This window comes from Arachis duranensis, chromosome 6, assembly GCF_000817695.3.
Source record: "Arachis duranensis cultivar V14167 chromosome 6, aradu.V14167.gnm2.J7QH, whole genome shotgun sequence".
Taxonomy (NCBI): Eukaryota; Viridiplantae; Streptophyta; class Magnoliopsida; order Fabales; family Fabaceae; genus Arachis; species Arachis duranensis.
The window spans coordinates 101,317,281-101,336,827 of NC_029777.3; the positions used below are offsets into that span (position 1 = coordinate 101,317,281).

The 19,547-nt window shown below is 28.8% G+C and overlaps 1 protein-coding gene across 3 annotated transcripts in view; it reads right to left on the minus strand.

Annotated features, from left to right (window-relative positions):
• Positions 1 to 19,547, minus strand: part of LOC107495039 (calcineurin B-like protein 1) — a 30,855-nt gene that overhangs the window by 9,007 nt on the left and 2,301 nt on the right. The window lies entirely within an intron of this gene.

Here is a 19,547-nt window from a genome sequence, read left to right on the forward strand (position 1 = left end):
CTTTATTTTTTATATTTTAACATGTAAATTACCCTTTACGACATATCACTTTTTAATTGGTTATTATGTTAACTATGATTAAGTTATTTTGTAATTAAAAAATTATTTAAAATAATAAATGTATAATTTGATAAAATACTAAAAACTGAATATTTACTCTCTATAACTTCGTTATTTCTCTCTCTGATTGTTCTGTTGTGTTGATTTCAATTTGTAATGGATCTGTGATTAGTTAAAGAGAGTGTATTTGGTCGTGCTGCTATTTTGTAGTTATCTTTTGCTCTTTAGTTCTGTCATTCATATAGTATCTAGCCACCAAATCACATAATTTTCACCATGATTCTAGCCTACATTCATCATTAAACATGGTTGAGTGGATGACATAGGGAAATCGTCAGTTTGGAATTTCACAAAAATAATCTCGTTGCAAGTATATATCTAAACCAACAATCAACTCTCAATCAAAGTTTAATTTGTTTGTCACAAGTGCAAACCAATGAAAACTAAGAGTATTTAAATCTTAGATCGTCTCTCAAGAAATTACAGGAAAGTGTGTATATTATTGGTTATGAGATATTTTTAGGGTTTTAATAATATGAAACAAGAAATTAAAAGTGCAAGAAAGTAAAGATCAAACAAAGAAATCAAATGCTAAAAGGCACTCGTTACAAGAATTAAGAGTCAATGCTTTCTATCTAGATCATTGACCACAACATGGTAACTACAAAGGGTTAATTTCGCACAGTTTTTCTCTAACATCGGAAGGTAAAGTCAAGTGGACATAATTGATCCTAAAATCAACTAACAATCCTAAATTATTAATCACACTGGACTACCTTTTTTTCTCTATTGCTCTAAAAATCATAAAGAAAAAGATTATCTGGGAATGAATCATCTACCAATTCAGTTAATACTAAAAATTGTTTGGTAAATTGATTCAGTTAACACTAAGAACTGACCAAATCGAATTAAGTGATGAACCGTTAGAACCAACTAGGGACGGACCCAGTAGCAAAGAAGAGGGGGCACTTGCCCCTACAGTGTTTTAATTTTTTTTTAAATATAGTTATATATAATATGCCCACACTTCAAATTTTAAATGACCCCACTATAAATAAATTAAACTCAATTAGCTAAAGTTTCAAATTCATTTTTTTTATTTCTCTATCATTTTGATTATTATTTAACCTAATCAAATTTAATTCTTGTGTCGTCACTCCTTTATTCCCTTAAACCCTCTTTGTATTTTTATATTTTTTACTTTTTTTTCTATTCCTTATCTAGTGGTCATCTTCTCTTTATCAAAAAATAAATTTTAAATTTTTTATGTTTTTTATATAGTTTTCCATGACCCTATGTATCTTTTAATTCCATTATTTCTCTTTTTGATATTTTCAATTGCAAATTTTAATTCAAACAATTGTAGTTTAGGTATTAATCTAATATTTTATTTTCTTCGTGACTTTATATATTTTATTTTATTTTCAATTTATTCATTTTTATTACTTATTTTTTATCTTTTGTTCTATTATATGTACCTATATTGCGTATAAAATTTTAAAATAAATTGATTAATTTACTAATTTAGAATATATTTTTTATTTATAGAAATAGTAATAAAAAAATATTTTAATTACAATACATAATTAAAGAGATATATAAAATCTTTCATCTAACATTATATCAAAATTAAATTAAAAAATATATAACAAATTTAATTATTTTAAAAAGAAAGAAAGAAAAAATAGTGAATTATGTTTCTATTATTTTATATAAACATAATTTTCGTATACAGATTTAATTTTTTTAGTATTTATATATAATTCTAGTTTCAAATTATAAATATTAGTGTATCATTAGGTGCTAATATACCAATTAATTCAGTCTTTTATTATTAAATGTGTATACAAAATTAGTTAGGATAATAAGGTATTTATAATGTATAAAAAATTAGTTAGGATAAAAAGATATTTATAATTTAATTAAAATATTTTAAGTTCAAGTTTTAGAAATAAAATTTTTTTATAAATTATATATAATGAATAGTATTTTAGGAATGAAAGTGTTCACTAACTCTTTAATTTTTATATCTCTATATAATTAATAATATTTAACAAAATTTATTTTAGTATATATATTTTTGCCCCTACTTTTAAAATTTTCTGGGTCCGTCACTGATTGTTGTCTTCATCTGGAAGTAAAATATTTAGACTATTGCGACTCTTAACTCTTGACAAAGCAACATGAAGTTGCCCATTGGTAAACACTGATTTTAGCAAGTAAAGTCCTATATGCGATAATAATTTACCATATAGTGAAATACCTTGGTTTTCAATGTTTTTCTCCTCATATATAGTATCCCGTCAGCCAATAATATCTAAGTTGTATTCCAAATACGATATGATTTGTTAACACTATTAGATATCAATAGCATCACAAACAATTTTCTCAATTAATGACCAAACCTTATTAATAGCTGCAATGAATTTTCTATCGTCAAGCAATAGTCCCATAAAATAGAAAATATCTTGGAAGTTAGGATATGTAATCCTATTAACTATCATAATAGACTCATATGTTGTGCAACGTTTTTGAATAATTACAAAATTCTCATATAGTATATATCACATATACCCGATGGAATATAGTTTAATCTCCTAATAAAATATTCTACCTGCTTCAAATTCTTTGTTAGCCTCCATCCATGTTAAGAACATCGCACCTTTCCCTTTCTATTAATCAATGATTTTCTCAAGATTGTTACTGTCTTTAAAGATTATATTCTATTTTCTAGGTAAATGAAAAGTTAATATCATAACTGAATATCATAAGTCAAAGTTCTCCATACATCCTCCTGTGTAGATAAATACCCACAATCATAAAATTATTTGATCTTATAATACATTTTTTAAAATATGTTTTATCATTTCTATTGTTAATATTAACATACCAATAATAACATTTCAAATAAAAAAATAAAAAAATATTTATTCACCGAAAATAATTTTTTCTTCAACAAATTAAAATTCTTCCACCACAAAAAATTAATATTACAAAAATATTTATAACAAAATAAAATTAAAATAACAATCTAAATAGAAAATACTAAAATAAATAAATTTACATTGAAGTTAATATTAAAATTTTTAGATTTCATTTTACTCATTTAATACGTGTAACTATTTATATTAAAAAAATTAATTATAACTTAAAAAATAACAATAAAAAAATTATACCAAATTATATACATATATATTTTATATTTTAAAATTTAAAAATTAACAAATTTAAAAAATTTTAAACACAATTTATAAATTATCTTTTATTAAAGAAATAGTTATAATTTAAAAATTAATAATTAATTATTTATTTTATTTTATAAAGATAAAACCAAGTATTTTTTAAAAAATAACAACATCTTGATGATTGTCTCATGCAAGCTTTTGTCTCTCTCTCATTTTCAACTCCTTTCTTTCTTTCTTAAATCCTATTCGGTGAAATAAATGAATGAAGTCCAAAGAAGTGTTATATATATACGATAACCATAAGTTACGTTTGGCTTTTTTTTTTTTCACATTGACCGAAAGCCAAATAAATGATTCTCTTTTAATTAATAATAATATTTATTTTTTTATTTTTTTTAAATATCTCATTATAATAAAAATAGTTTAAAAATCTTAATGAATTTTAAACTTAAAGTATCATAAAATTTAATTTTAATTACTTTTAAAAAGATAATTTTTTTAATTAAAATTCTCAACAAATATAATAAATTTTGAATAACGCATTATTCAATTTTCAAAAACTCAAGTTGTTATAATATTCAATAACATCTAAAATGGATTAAAATAACAAAATATTGTTATCAATAAGTTTGTTAAGTAAAAAATACAACCGAAATTATCAATAAAATAAATAATTTTATCCATGAATTATACTTTTTCTAAAACAATAAACTTACCAACTAAATACGTATAATCGAACTCAAGAGTATTGAGAGTGTCAAAACTCACAAAATTAAATCCATCTCGTGGGATACTTGATAATTCTGAAAGTATGTGCACATCGGTATATTGGTTTAAATTAACCACATACTCATAATGTGTAATCATAAAGTTACCCACATTGAGTTCAAAGATAAAGATTTTCATATGAGCACCACGTTAGCATATAAGATTTTTATTTGTATTACTATAAAGATAAAGGTTCTCTATATTTGATTGGCTTTAATTTAAATTTGAATTAAATTTGTAGATAAAATAAATATTCAAAGTTTTAAATATATCGTTCAAATAAAAAAAATCAACAGATTTTAAAAAATGTGTTTTCTTAACTATAACTAATGACCCACATTGAGTCCAAAAATAAAAATTTTTATATGAGCGCCACATCAACATATGAGATTTTATCTTAGAAAAATTTAAATAATTAAATACTATCTTTATTTAATTTAATAAATTTAAATTAATTTTTTCAAAAATTTTAATTTATGAGCAAATAATTTAAAATTAAAAAATAACAACTTAAGTAAATAATAATTTATGATTTAAAAGAGTAATGTGTATATAACTTAAAATTTAAAAAATAAAAATCTAAATAAATAACTTAAAATTTAAAAAATAACTACCTAAGTAAAACAATCTAAGCAAATAATTTAAAATTTTTAAATAGAGTTTCTTAATTAGCTAGTACAAATTTTAAATTTTTAAATAAAATTTTATAAATTAATTCAATTTTATCGAAACTATATTAAAAACAGAATTAAATATAGAAGAATGTAAAGTAGAGAGATTTTAGATATATGTAAAGAAAGGGATTGATGTACTTTAAATCGTGGTACTTTACATCTCTCATAACTTATACTTTTATAGTTGATTCATAACTAACATTTTTTAAATTTGGTTGACTTTAATTAGTATAGTTGCTTATAAGTTATATAAAATTTTAAAAAATATTCTCAAACTCAATTGCTTATTAAAATTAAAAAAAAGTTTATTTGAATTTAAATTTAAAATTTTAAACATAATACTTTAATTAAAAATTATAATTAGATTTTTTTAAATAAATACACATTAAAAATCAAGAACTAACTTAATTGTATCAACAATAATTCATATGAGAAATTTATAACTTTATGACATTAAATACTAAATTAGAAATTAACAGAATATCAACTGTGTGAATAGAATTAAAAATAAAACCAGAAGCAATAACCAAATAACTTCAATTTATATTTAAAAAAATTCTAAATTCCAAACGTATAATTTGAAAAAAACCAAAAGAAAAATAACAACTTAAGAAAAAATAATGTTTTTACCAAAACAAACATATACTTGACATTATTCTATTAGATAGACTCTAGAAGGAATTCTAAAATACGTGCATCCAAATTCTCAAGTTTCATTCTCAATCTTGATCTTCTTGCAGATTGAGATATCTCCTTGCACCTTCGAATCTTCCGACTCCGAGGATAGTCGCTTGGCTGGTGTAATAGCATTTTTCAATACTTCGGATTCATCATTGTCCGCAACTTCATTGGAGAATTCAAGTAACAAATTCTGTACAAAATACTACGTTAAATTAAAGACTTCATTCTCACCTTTAATTTTATCTCAATAATATTTTTTTGAATAAAATAAAGATCTAACTTTGAGAAAATAAATAAACAAAAGATTCATTTTTTGAACAAATACCTTAGCACCTTCTACTTTTTTTCCTTCAATGATCGAGGATGTCTTTGAAATTGGAAGCAAACCATCGATGTAGTCAACATCCTAAAATTATAATTAGTTATTAATTATTATTTAAAAATTAGATACTACTAATGACCAAAGAAGAGAAAAATAAACTGATTTTTAATAGAAAGTGAAAAATGTGGATTATCAGTCATCTTCTTAATTTTATAAGAAGGTGAAAAATATGGATAATCAGATATTTGAACTTCAACGATGAAGAGAAAGGTCTTGTCAATTAGGTTGAAAAAAAGTGTAGGTGTATCCCATAGATCTTCTTTCTACAGGGTATTACATAATATATTAATAATAAATAATATAAAAATTACCATTAAAAATATCTTCACTAATATTTTTAGAAATAAATATTGGTTAGAACTTACCAATAGGAGTGGATCAAGTATCTCTACACAGCTCTTTTCCAGAACTTGTTTTGCCTCCTTGTCAAAGATTCCTTCCTCCAGCAAATTCACGAATCGAGACACAAAAGCCTTCTTAACTGAGGCGTGTATTTTTCCTCCCTAGAATTAATGAACAAAAAAATGATTAGATGAGAATAAACAAATAAATTTAAAATATAAATAATATAAATTTAAAATAAAATAGAAAAATATTAGTAGAAAACTCACGTTTTCATCAAGTCAAACCATCTCAATTGAGTATGGCAATGGAGAATTTTCGTAACTTGGTATTGTCCATAACCGTATCACTCGTATACGTACACACAAATTGTCGATGGTAGAATTGATGTCTGCAATTTTATGAATACCAGCCATTGGAATAAGTAGAGAGATTTTGAATATATGTAAAAAAATGAGAGTTTGGATATATGTAAAAAAAGGGATTTATGTACTTTAAATTGTAGTGCTTTACATCTCTCATAACTTATACTTTTATAGTTGACTCATAACTAAAATTTTTTAAATTTGATTGACTTTAATTTAAATCAAATTTGAAATTTAAAAAATAACAACCTAAGTAAAACAATCCAAACAAATAAAATAATTTAAAATTAAAAAAATAACAACCTAAGTAAAACAACCCAAACTTAAAATTTAAAAATAACAACCTAAACAAATAATAATTTATAATTTATAAATATAAATTTAAAAATTTCTAGTGATGACACCTAAGCAAATAAACTCTCAGACTCAACGTATGAGCGCCACGTCAGCAATGAGCTCCCCATTTGTATTACTATAAAGATAATATAAAAATAATAGTAAATAATAAACTGCTGATATTGCTACTTCTTAGATTACCTGTATTCTCAGCAACATCGAATATGGTTGGGTATTAAATTTGCACAGAATCATCTAAAATAGTCGTATTTTCAATAATATTCTCAACTTCTTGAAAACTTTTTGAAAGATTTGTAGTCAATTCCTTCAAAAATGTTTCTCTTTGTATCAGGTGTCTTTTTTTCAGCTATGCACACTTCTTCTAATTCTTTTTTTAGTATCTAAATTTGAATTAAATGTACTTGCTCCTGTAATCATTAGAGATAATACATCAAGTATTTTATATTATAAAAAAAGAAAAATGAATATATGTTAAATGTTTGAATCAGCTGAATTATGAATATATATTATGAAGGTAATATTAAAGATAAAAGAAGTAAAATTTTAGCTTTGTGATAATTACAATCTATCATGCTTATCTTACCATGTCTCTTTTGAAGTAGCATAGTCTTCCTATTCAGTCTTGCATCCCTTTGCAATCTAATTCGATTTGTGTATTCCAATGAATCTATAATAATTATTTAGCATATACCAATGATTGTTTGTAATAGACCAATTAAAAAGTTAAGTGTTTGGTCTTTAAGTAATAAAAACATATTAACATAGTAACTGGTAGATATTATTTGATGTTTGTTGAAGATGTTGTTGACTTGTCTGATGACATGAACTATCATATGCTTCATGTGTGATATCCGAATTACTAATATCACTAATATTGGAACATCGTTCTTTTTCATCTACAGAGTGTAGATTAGTAGTTGGAGACCTTGATCGATATGGTGTTGGATTATTACCTAATAAGATAACTCGAGATATTATTTTTGAACATATTTTCTGTTAAAGTTTATAATTGAATAAATAGTAGGAAAATCAAAATATATAAAGTGCATGTACATTCCCATAAGCAAGTTCCAAAAAAAATCATCTAAAAATAAATTTGTATTAATGCTATTTGTAATGTTCGACAACACCGATTGAAAATGCACACCATTAGAACTATCACTCGAATTTTCTGTAATTTTTCATAAACAAATTTAGTAACATATTACGAAGACAATGTAAATTAATAATTTATTACTTGTCAATAGCTAAATAATATATAGAAAATATTGTATTTTATGGGCTTTCATTCGGCCAAAATACTCATGACATGTTAGTTATTTTGTATACCCAATAAAAACTAAATATATAGAACTGACATACTTAAAAATACCAAATAAAAAAATATATTATTCTAACCTAAAAACAAAAATGATAAAATAATTAATTTATTTTTTTATATGAAATCTACCTTGAATTGTGCTTTGCTTTGTATTTTCTTTGTCTTTTAATATCAATCTTCTCTTCAATATAATCTTACTTCTCTTTGGACTTCTTGTATCTTTCAATATATACCTAAAAATATCAAATAAATAAATTTTTTAACTAATTAAAAATATATATACATTATACATAATACATTTTTATTATCAAATTTTTTATATTATTAAAAAAAATAAAGTAATACACATATGACAGCGTCTATGTTTGGTATACATGTCCATCAAAACATAGACACAGGAGTATACAGGAGTACATGTATGATGTTTGTTTACTGAGACAAAAATGATAAAAGACAGTCATACACAAACACTCATTAAAAACATGTATTTTGTGTCTCTCTAAGATGCTGAAACACTAATTTTTAACTTGAGACACTAATTTTTTTACAATTTTTTCTCATGTCTAACTTACCAAATAGAATATGAAATTAATGCCTTCTTATGTCTATGTAAAATTGCACAGATTTTATTTTCGATGGCTGCTTTAATTTCTTTTTTATTCTCGTTTATTTAGTTACGTAAACATATTTTACAAAAAATAATATATATTTTTTTATAAAAGTATCTTTTTTCAAATAAATATAAGTTTAATCTCACGATCAATAAATTCAACTTATAGTTAAAGAGATTGAAAATGAACAACTTATAAGTAAAATGAGAGAAAAAGATAAAAGTACCTCTATTGTTATAATCTAAAAAATAACAATGTAAACGAAGTAAATAGAAAAAAATTATAAATGTGACAAATAAAAAAAATTTAAATTTAAAAATCAAAACGGCTAAGAAGCCACTTAATTAGGAATTATTATTAGAGTTTTAAATTTCAAATTTTTAAATAGAATTTTCTAATTAGCTAATACAAATTTTAAATTTTTAAATAAAATTTTCTAATCAAACGTTCGTTGTCCATTAGGAATATAGAAATTTGTTAATTTAAAAATAATTTTTTTTAGTTTCATCATAAATAGTATTAATTTAAAAAGATTCATAATAAAATAAGTTAAATAATAATTTGAAAAGGTGAAAATATAAAAAATTTTAGATTTATAAAAATAAATATATGATTACCCATCATCAATCTCTAATTTAATAATAGTGTACTTAATAGATTTGCCATTCTTTTCAAGAGTTCTCTCACTCTCAATTCCAGCAAGATATCCAACAACATCTGAAATGATTTAAAATAAAAAAATTGTTATCAATAAGTTTGTTAAAAATCAAAACACAGCCGAAATTATCAATAAAATAAATAAATTTATAAATAAATTATACTTTTTCTAAAACAATAAACTTACCAATTAAGTAGGTGTAATCGTATCAAGGCGTGTATTTTTCTTCTCTAGAATTGATAAACAAAAATCAAAGAACAATTAGATGGAGATAAACAAACAAATTTAAAATAAAATAAAAAAATATTAGTAGAAAATTCACATCTTTATCGAACCAAATCATCTCAATTGAGTATGGCAATAGAGAATTTTCGTAACTTGGTAGTGTCCATAACCATATCACTCGTATACGTACACACAAATTGTCGATTGTAGGATTGATGTCAGCAATTTTGTGAATACCAGCCATTGGAATAAGTAGAGAGATTTTGGATATATGTAAAGAAAGGAATTAATGTATTTTAAATTGTGGTGCTTTACATCTCTCATAACTTGTACTTTTATACTTGCATCGTAACTATTTTTTTTTTAAAATTTGGTTGACTTTAATTTAAAATTTAAAAAATAACAACCTAAGTAAAACAATCTAAATTTAAAATTTGAAAATAACAACTTAAGCAAATAATAATTTATTATTTATAAACATAAATCTTAAAATTTCTAGTGACGACACGTCAACAAATGAACTCCCAAACTCAACGTATGAACGCCACATCAGCAAATGAGCTCCCCATTTGTATTACTATAAAGATTAGTTAGCTAAATAAGGAACGAAGAAGATAGATACAAGTATTTAAATTCAAGTTTGTTATAATTATTAGGCAGAAGTTTGTTACTTAGTATGGCTTCAACTTGTATATAAGGGTGAACTTGTTACTTCTGCATAATAAGAAAAACTACTGGTTCATTCATAATGCTTGAATAACACTTACTCTCTCTTCAAATCCTCTTCTTATTCTTCAAATTCTCTCTTATTACTTCTTTGCAATAACATTTAACATGGTGCGGTGAGCCATTGCCATTGCAATGCTGCATCACTATCATCCTATCCCTTCTGTTTTCTTTTCTTCTTTTTCATCATTCTCATTTTTTTCTCCTTAACTCACACGATAGAGCTGATGAGAATGTCATCATCAGAGACAGTTCCATGCATTTGATGATGCGTTCCGATCACGAGTTTTAGAGAAGAAGTTCTTCTACCTTATTTGATTTCCAACAACCCAGTACGCATTTTTTTTCCTCTTTCCTCAATGGATTCCGATCCACCACCTCCGAATTCCTCCCTTGGCAATATTGATCTACAAATTCTTGCCAATTTAATTACTCAAATCAATGCAATTCAAGATGTTAGCTCCAAACATCCAGTGCATCCAATCATGGATCCATCTACTCCTTTCTTCATTCACCCCGGTGAACAACCTGGTAAATCCCTAATTCCAATTGTGTTAGACAACAAAAACTATGGTTCTTGGTCTCGGTCAATGCGCATGGTTCTTAAATCCAAAAATAAACTTGCTTTTGTGGATGGTTCTCTGCCACCACCATCCAAGGATGATGCTACCTTTGAAGCTTGGGATCGCTGTAATACTCTAGTTGCTTCTTGGATCACACACTCACTGAGTCCGGACATCGCTAGCAGCGTCATTTGGAACAGCAATGCTCATGATATTTGGGAAGAATTGAAACGGAGATTTTATCAAGGTGATGTTTTTCGAATTGCAGAATTAGATGAAGAATTATTTTCTACTAAACAGGGCGACTTGAGCATTACCTCATATTTCACAAAATTGAAAACAATTTGGGAGGAATTAGAACTTTTTCGGCCGATACCTCTATGTCCTTGTTCATCTACTTGTGTTTGTGGATTTCAAGTGATAAGAAACTATCGGCAAGACACATTTGTTGTGCGCTTTCTTCGGGGGCCTCAATGAGCAATACTCTACCGCTCGGTCAAGTCTCGTGATGATGACTCATTTGCCTTCCATTGATACAGCATTTGCTTTGCTTCTACAGCAAGAACGGCAGGTGCTTGGGACTGATTCACTTGGTTCTCCAGTCCTCATCAATGCAGTGGATCGGAATGCCACTTACAATCTATCATGGAATGGTAGAGGAAAAGGAAGAGATATACGGGGAGGCAGAGGAGGCAAACATTTTGGTGGAAGAGGACCTCCAAGGTTGTGTTCCTTCTGTGGAAAAACCGGTCATCTTGTTGATGCTTGTTACAAGAAGCATGATTTGCCTCCCCACCTCAAGCAAAAAATGCTGCAATCTGCTAATAGTGTCACAGTGAAATTCGATGAAACTGATGGTTACAATAGCATTGATTTGTATAAGGAGAATGCTTGTTCAGGTACTTCATTTACCGCTGAGTAAAAGGACACCCTGTTAGCTCTTCTCCAACACCATTCAACACCTAATCCTCAAAATGTGAATCAATTTACTATTGCCACAAATCCACAGTCTTCAAGTGAAGGTAAATCTGAGGTTATGTCTTCTCTTTCACCTCATAGTCATGAATCCTGGGTCATTGACACAGGTGCCATGGTCCATGTTACTTTTAGTCTTGCTGCATTTGCTTCATACACTAAAATAAATCCAATTAGGGTCAGATTGCCAAATCAAAGCATCTTAGTTGCTACTATAGCTGGTCAAGTTAAATTTTCAAATTCATTATATCTCACTAATGTGCTTTACCTCCCAGATTTTGCATTAAATCTTATCTCCGTTTCAGCATTGATTTCTTCACTTGACTGTCAATTCATTTTTAACAAGTTTGGTTGTGAAATACAGGATTACCATACAATGAGGATGATTGGAGCAGCTGAAATCAATGATGGGTTATATGCACTCACAAAAAATTCTCGTTCACTTAAGGAACACACAGCATTGAGCATTGGCACCATTTCACCGTCACTCACTGACCCTACTGCACTTTGGCATCTTAGATTAGGACATTTACCATTTAATAAATTGCAAATTTTGCAGCAATTGTATCCATCCATTCATGGTTTTAAATTCAATAAAACTGTAAGCATGCATCCTTGTGATTCTTGTCACTATGCTAAACATAAAAGATTGCCTTTTTCAATGCGCGTTTCAAAATCAACTTCTTGTTTTGAGCTTATACATGCTGACATTTGGGGTCCAATCAATATCCCTTCAACACATGGTAATAAATATTTCCTTACTCTTGTTGATGACTATAGCAGGTTCACCTGAACCTTCCCTGTGTCACTAAAATCTGATATTACTCCCTTAATTCAAAAATTCATTATTTATGCAAAAACACAGTTTAATGCACATATAAAATGCATTCGTTCAGATAATGGTAAAGAATTTTCTCAAGAACAGTTTTTTAACTCTAAAGGCATTTTGCATCAACGGTCTTGCGTAGAGACTCCCCAACAAAATGGAATTGTAGAAATGAAACATCAACACCTTCTACAGGTCACAAGAGCCATCTTGTTTCATTCTTCCGTTCCATCTTGTTATTGGGATCTTGCTTTATCATATGCAACTCACATAATTAATTGTCTTCCTAGCAAGTTATTAGCTCAGAAAACTCCTTTTGAGATTTTAAACACCACATTACCTAATTTCACAAATTTCAAGGTCTTCGGTTGCTTAGTTTTCATCTCTACTCTTGCTTGTCAAAGGAAAAAGCTTGATCCGAGGGCAAAGAAATGTGTTTTCCTTGGATTCAAGCACGGCATAAAAGGTTTTTTGGTTTTGGATTTAAAAACTAATGAACTCATAGTTTCTAGAGATGTGACATTTTATGAGCATGTTTTACCCTTCAAAAATTCTGCATCCACTACTAATGACAATAGTATGAACTTTCATTCCACTGCACAAGCACATGATTCCATTGCATTTGATACACTTTTTGACTACTTACACATGCACAATCCACCACAAGGTCATACATTCATTTCCGACACAGCTCATGCATCCATCACACCTCAAAATAATATTCATTTCACTCATATTAATGCATCAGCATATCCCTCTCTTCCTAGACCTGCATCACAACATGCACAACATAACTCACAACTTCCACCCTCACTTCCCAATATTAGAAGATCTACTAGAGAAAAGAAACAACCTGCATATCTTAATGATTTTCATTGTTTTCAAACCTCAATTGATTCCGCTGTGACAAAATCCTCCAGGTATCCAATTTCTAACTATGTTTCTTCTCATAATTTATCTAAGACACATCACACACTATCTGTGGCTATTGCATCGTCTGTTGAACCCAAACATTATGAGGAGGCTATTGTTGAATCTTGTTGGAAAGACACTATCTCCGCTGAATTAAAAGCTTTGGCTACAAATAAGACCTGGACCCTCACTCCTTTACCCATAGGAAAGAAAGTCATTGGTTGTAAATGGGTGTTTAAACTCAAACTGAAGCCTGATGGCTCCGTTGAGAGACATAAAGCAAGACTGGTTGCAAAAGGGTACACTCAGAGGCAAGGCTTTGATTTCTTTGATACATATAGCCCTGTAGCCAAAATGACAACATTACGACTTCTTTTGGCTTTAGCTGCTGCGAAAGATTGGCATCTTCACCAGCTTGATGTTAACACTGCCTTTCTTCATGGTGATCTTGACGAGGAGGTCTACATGCAACTTCCTCCTGGCCTTGTTGTCTCTCAAACCGGGTTGGTGTGCAAGCTTCAAAAATCTCTTTATGGATTAAAGCAAGCTAGTAGACAATGGAATGCTAAGCTGACCTCTATGCTCACATCTCTTGGTTATTCTCAATCCAAACATGACTACTCTCTCTTCACAAAACGGACCGGTGAGACATTCACTGCTGCCCTAGCCTATGTTGATGATCTCATACTCACTGGGAATAATATACAAGAGATTGAATCTACCAAGAGACACCTTCACGAGGCTTTCAAAATCAAGGATATTGGGGATGTTAAATTCTTCTTAGGACTAGAAGTCGCCAGGGGAAGCAAGGGAATTGCTGTTAATCAACGAAAATATGTGCTTGATCTTCTAGCTGACTATGGTATGACTGATTGTAAACCTATATCTACTCCTATGGACTACTCTAACAAGTTAAGTAAAAATTCAACTCCTCCCTATTCTGATGTGGCTTCATATCGACGATTAATTGGCAAGCTTGTTTATCTTACCACAACAAGACCTGACATTTCTTTTGTCGTTGGCAAACTCAGTCACTGCCTTGATTGTCCAACCACTGCTCATTATCAAGCTGTCATTCGTGTCTTAAAGTATCTCAAACAAGCCCCTGCAGCTGGTTTATTTTTCTCAACTTCCTCAGATTTGTTGCTTTCGGGTTACTCTGACGCCGATTGGGCATCATGCATCGATACAAGAAGGTCCGTTTCTGGTTTCTGTTTCTACTTGGGGACCTCCCTCATTTCATGGAAGAGCAAGAAACAATTGACAGTGTCTAGATCCTCTTCAGAGGCAGAGTATCGTGCTCTTGCCTTAGCAACTTGTGAAGCTCAATGGCTCTCTTATCTTATGTCTGATCTTGGCTTCCCTTGTTCTAGTCCTATTCCTATCTATTGTGACAGCCAATCCGCTCGTCACATTGCTGCCAATCCCGTTTTTCATGAGCGTACTAAACACATCGAAGTCGATTGCCACGTCGTACGAGAAAAATCTTCATCAGGTCTTATCAAACTTTTGCCAATTTCCACCAAAGAACAAAATGCTGACATCTTCACCAAACCACTTGCACCTGCTCCTTTTAAGACTTTCTACATCAAGTTGGGATTGTTGGACATCTATTCTCCCAACTTTAGGGGGAATGTATGAGTTTTGTGGTGGTTGTTAATTCAGATTGTAAGTTGTCAGTTTTGTCTCAAAACTAGCAACTTAAGGGGGAATGTCATTCATATTATTAGTTAGCTAAATAAGGAACGAAGAAGATAGATACAAGTATTTAAATTCAAGTTTGTTATAATTATTAGGCAGAAGTTGTTATAATTATTAGGCAGAAGTTTGTTACTTAGTATGGCTTCAACTTGTATATAAGGGTGAACTTGTTACTTCTGCAGAATAAGAAAAACTACTGGTTCATTCATAATGCTTGAATAACACTTACTCTCTCTCTTCAAATCCTCTTCTTATTCTTCAAATTCTCTCTTATTACTTCTTTGCAATAACATTTAACAAGTTCACATAATTTCGTGTCACATATAAATTTTTTATTATCAGGATGCATTAATCTATGATTTAGGATTGTGATAACTATTGCATATATTAAAGTGATGCTTGAATTAGATATACATTTAATCCATCAGTCTATTAGAATTTAAATTGGACTATATCAATTAGTTCAAAGACGTTCTTTGGAATGGCTATGGATCATTGGATCGTACACAAGATCCGTTGCATTAGATATTCAAAGGATACTTGCATCTTTACTCTCCGTCCTGCTTCGAGTTACAGTGTGCTTTCAACGCGCTTTGAGTGATGAAGAAATAGTGGAAGGGAGAAAATATATTTCGCATTAAACGCGCTTTGAGTGATGAAGAAATAGTGGAAGGGAGGAAATATATTTCACTCAACACAGAAGGTGTTTTTCAATGGAAGGGTGGAACAAATTTAAGTAACAATGATTTGGTAAAAGAATATATATTTATTTTTTAATATTTACAAAAATTATATAATTATCTATCTTAAAAAAAATTAATTATAAGATGGTCATACTTTAGTTAAAATGTTAATTCTCATGGAGTTAAATTAACTCAAATTAAAATTAAACATCTAATTAAATGTGTCACGTCATAGAGACTAATTTACATGTTGTTTTAGAGAAAATTTGGTAAAATTTACCTATATATATAAATTTAGTCGAGTTAGAGAATAAAAAATTTAACTAAAACAATAAAAAATACTTGAAAATAATAAAAATAAAAAATGATCTTATTATAAATATATAATTTTAAATATTATATATATGAAACTTTAAATGTTAATTTTAATAAATAAAAAATATTTATTTTTTATATTTGTTACACTTGCTTCATTGCGCTACGGTTTTAAATAAGCTTTCTTTTAAAAATTTAGCTCATTAGTAGTTAATATTTTTCGAAAATTCTAATTCATGTATTAGAAAATTCATGGATAGTTGTAGTCACTTTGATTTTTGGTATTTTGTTAGAATATAGCATGTGATCAAACATTTTTTTTTGTGATAACTTTATAAAGGTTAGATTAATTGATTTAAAATTATTAGTCATTGTCTAAATTTTTTAAAATTATTTATGAATTTTGTAAGATTTTAATACGAAAATTTAAAAAAATAATAGATTGGTAAACAAAGTGTAGATATATTTCTCACAAGTCAATATTACCTCAAAAATCTCTATATCTCAATGTCAAAAGTTACGTAAATCTCTATATCTCAATGTCAAGCTATGTCAGCAAAGTCAGGTGGAGCATCTGTCAAGCTACGTCAATAAAGGCAGGTGGAGCATCCGGTAGATCATCATCAGGACCATCAGCAAAGCCAGGTGAACCATCAACAGGACTATCAACACCATCAGCAAAACCATCCGAACCATCAGAGTTGTCATCACTCGCTGGCAGAGGACTGGAAGGGATGATGACAGCAGCCTCCTCTCGGACTGGGAGAGGGGGGGCATGAGGTGGGAGAGGGGGGGCATGAGGCCGATCGAGATACAACTGTAAATCTAACCCCCACAAGAAAGAGCTCATAGTCATCAGCTACAAAGTTCCCAAAGTCAAGGTGGAAAAAACTCAGTCAAGCCTACAAATCCGTAGGGGAATTCCCCTGAGCAGAGAAATGACAATCCTAGCCTGCTCTACAGTCATATCGACGAAAACAACGAAAAGAGACCGATACACCCCTCCTTCGTAGCGTAAATCACGAGTCAGAATCTGCAAATGTGTCCAATCAGCCATAATGTCTAACAAAAGATAGATAAATATTAGTGCAGAAGAATTCATGCACAATACTATTTGTTGATTTAAGAAAAATTAATATTAGTAGATTTTAACACTAATACCAAAACAAATACTATTTGTTTTGATATTAGTGTTAAAATCTACTAATATTAGTTTTTCATAGATCGACAAATAGTATTATGCACAAATTCTTCTGCACTAATATTTATCTATCTTTTGTTAGACATTATGGCTGATTGGACACATTTGGAAATTCTGACTCGTGATTTACGCTACGAAGGAGGGGTGTATCGGGTTCTTTTCGTTGTTTTCGCGGATACGACTGTAGAGCAGGCTAGGATTATCATTTCTCTGCTCAGGGAAATTTCCCTACGGAATTTGCTGGTTCGACTGAGGTTTTCCACCTTAACTTTGGGGACTTTGTAGCTGATGACTATGAGCTCTTTCTTGCTGGGGTCTTAGATTTACAGTTGTATCTCGATCAGCCTCATGTCCCCTCTTCCAGTCCCAGAGGAGACTACTGTCATCATCCCTTCCAGTCCTCCCCCAACGAGTGATGACAGCTCTGATGGTTCGGATGGCTTTGCTGATGATCTTGGCTTTGCTGATGGTCCTATGGTCCTGCTGATGGTACACCTGATTTTGCTGATGGTCCTCATGATGATCTACCAGATGCTCCACCTGACTTTGTTGACGTAGCTTGACATGCTTTGCTGATGATCCTGCTGATGATCTACTGGATGCTTCACCTGGCTTTGTTGACGTACGTAGTTTGACATTGAGATGCAGAGATTTACGTAGCTTTTGACATTGAGATGTAGATATTTTTGACATTAAGATGTAGAGATTTTTGAGGTGATATTGACTAGTGAGAGATATATCTACACTTTGTTCACCAATCTATTATTTTTTCTTAATCTTCGTATTAAAACCTTACAAAATTTATAAAGAATTTTAAAATTTAGACAATGACCAATAATTTTAAATCAATTAATCTAACATTTATAAAGTTGTCAAAAAAAATGTTTGATCACATGCCATGTTCTAACAGAATACCAAAAATTAAAGTGACTATCACTACCCATGAATTTTCTAATACATGAATTAGAATTTTCGAAAAATATTAACTACTAATGAGCCAAGTTTTAAAAGAAATCTTATTTAAAATCGCAATTTATAATAAGATTATTTTTTATTTTTATTATTTTCAAGTATTTTTTTATTGTTTTAGTTAAATTTTTTATTCTCTAATTCGAACCAAATTTATATATATATAGGTGAATTTTACCGAATCTCCTCTAAAACAACATGTAAATTAGCTTCTATGACGTGACACATTTAATTAGATGTTTAATTTTAATTTGAGTTAATTTAACTTAATGAGAATTAACATCTTAACTAAAGTAAGACCATCTTATAATTAAATATTTTTTTTAAGATAGATAATTATATAATTTTTATAAATATTAAAAAATAAATATATATTCTTTTACCAAATCATTATTACTTAAATTCGTTCCACCCTTCCATTAAAAAACACCTTCTATGTTGAGTGAAATATATTTCCTCCCTTCCATTGTTTCTTCATCACTCAAAGCGCGTTGAAAGCACACTGTAACTCGAAGCAAGACGGAGAGTAAAGATGCAAGTATCCTTTGAATATCTAATGTAACGGATCTTGTGTACGATATAGTCTAATTTAAATTCTAATAGACGGATGGATTAAATGCATATCTAATTCAAGCATCACTTTAATATATGCAATAGTTATCACAACCCTAAATCATAGATTAATGCATCCTGATAATAAAAAATTTATATGTGACAGGAAATTATGTGAACTAAAGAGCAAAAGACAACTACAAAATAATAGCACGACCAAATACACTCTCTTTAACTAATCGCAGATCCATTACAAATTGAAATCAACACAGAAGAGCAATCAGAGAGAGAAATAACAAAGTTATAGAGAGTAAATATTCAGTTTTTAGTATTTTATCAAATTATACATTTATTCTTTTAAATAATTTTTTAATTACAAAATAATTTAATCATAGTTAACATAATAACCAATTAAAAAGTGATATGTCATAAAGGATAATTTACATGTTAAAATATAAAAAATAGAGTAGAATTTACCATATATATATATAAATA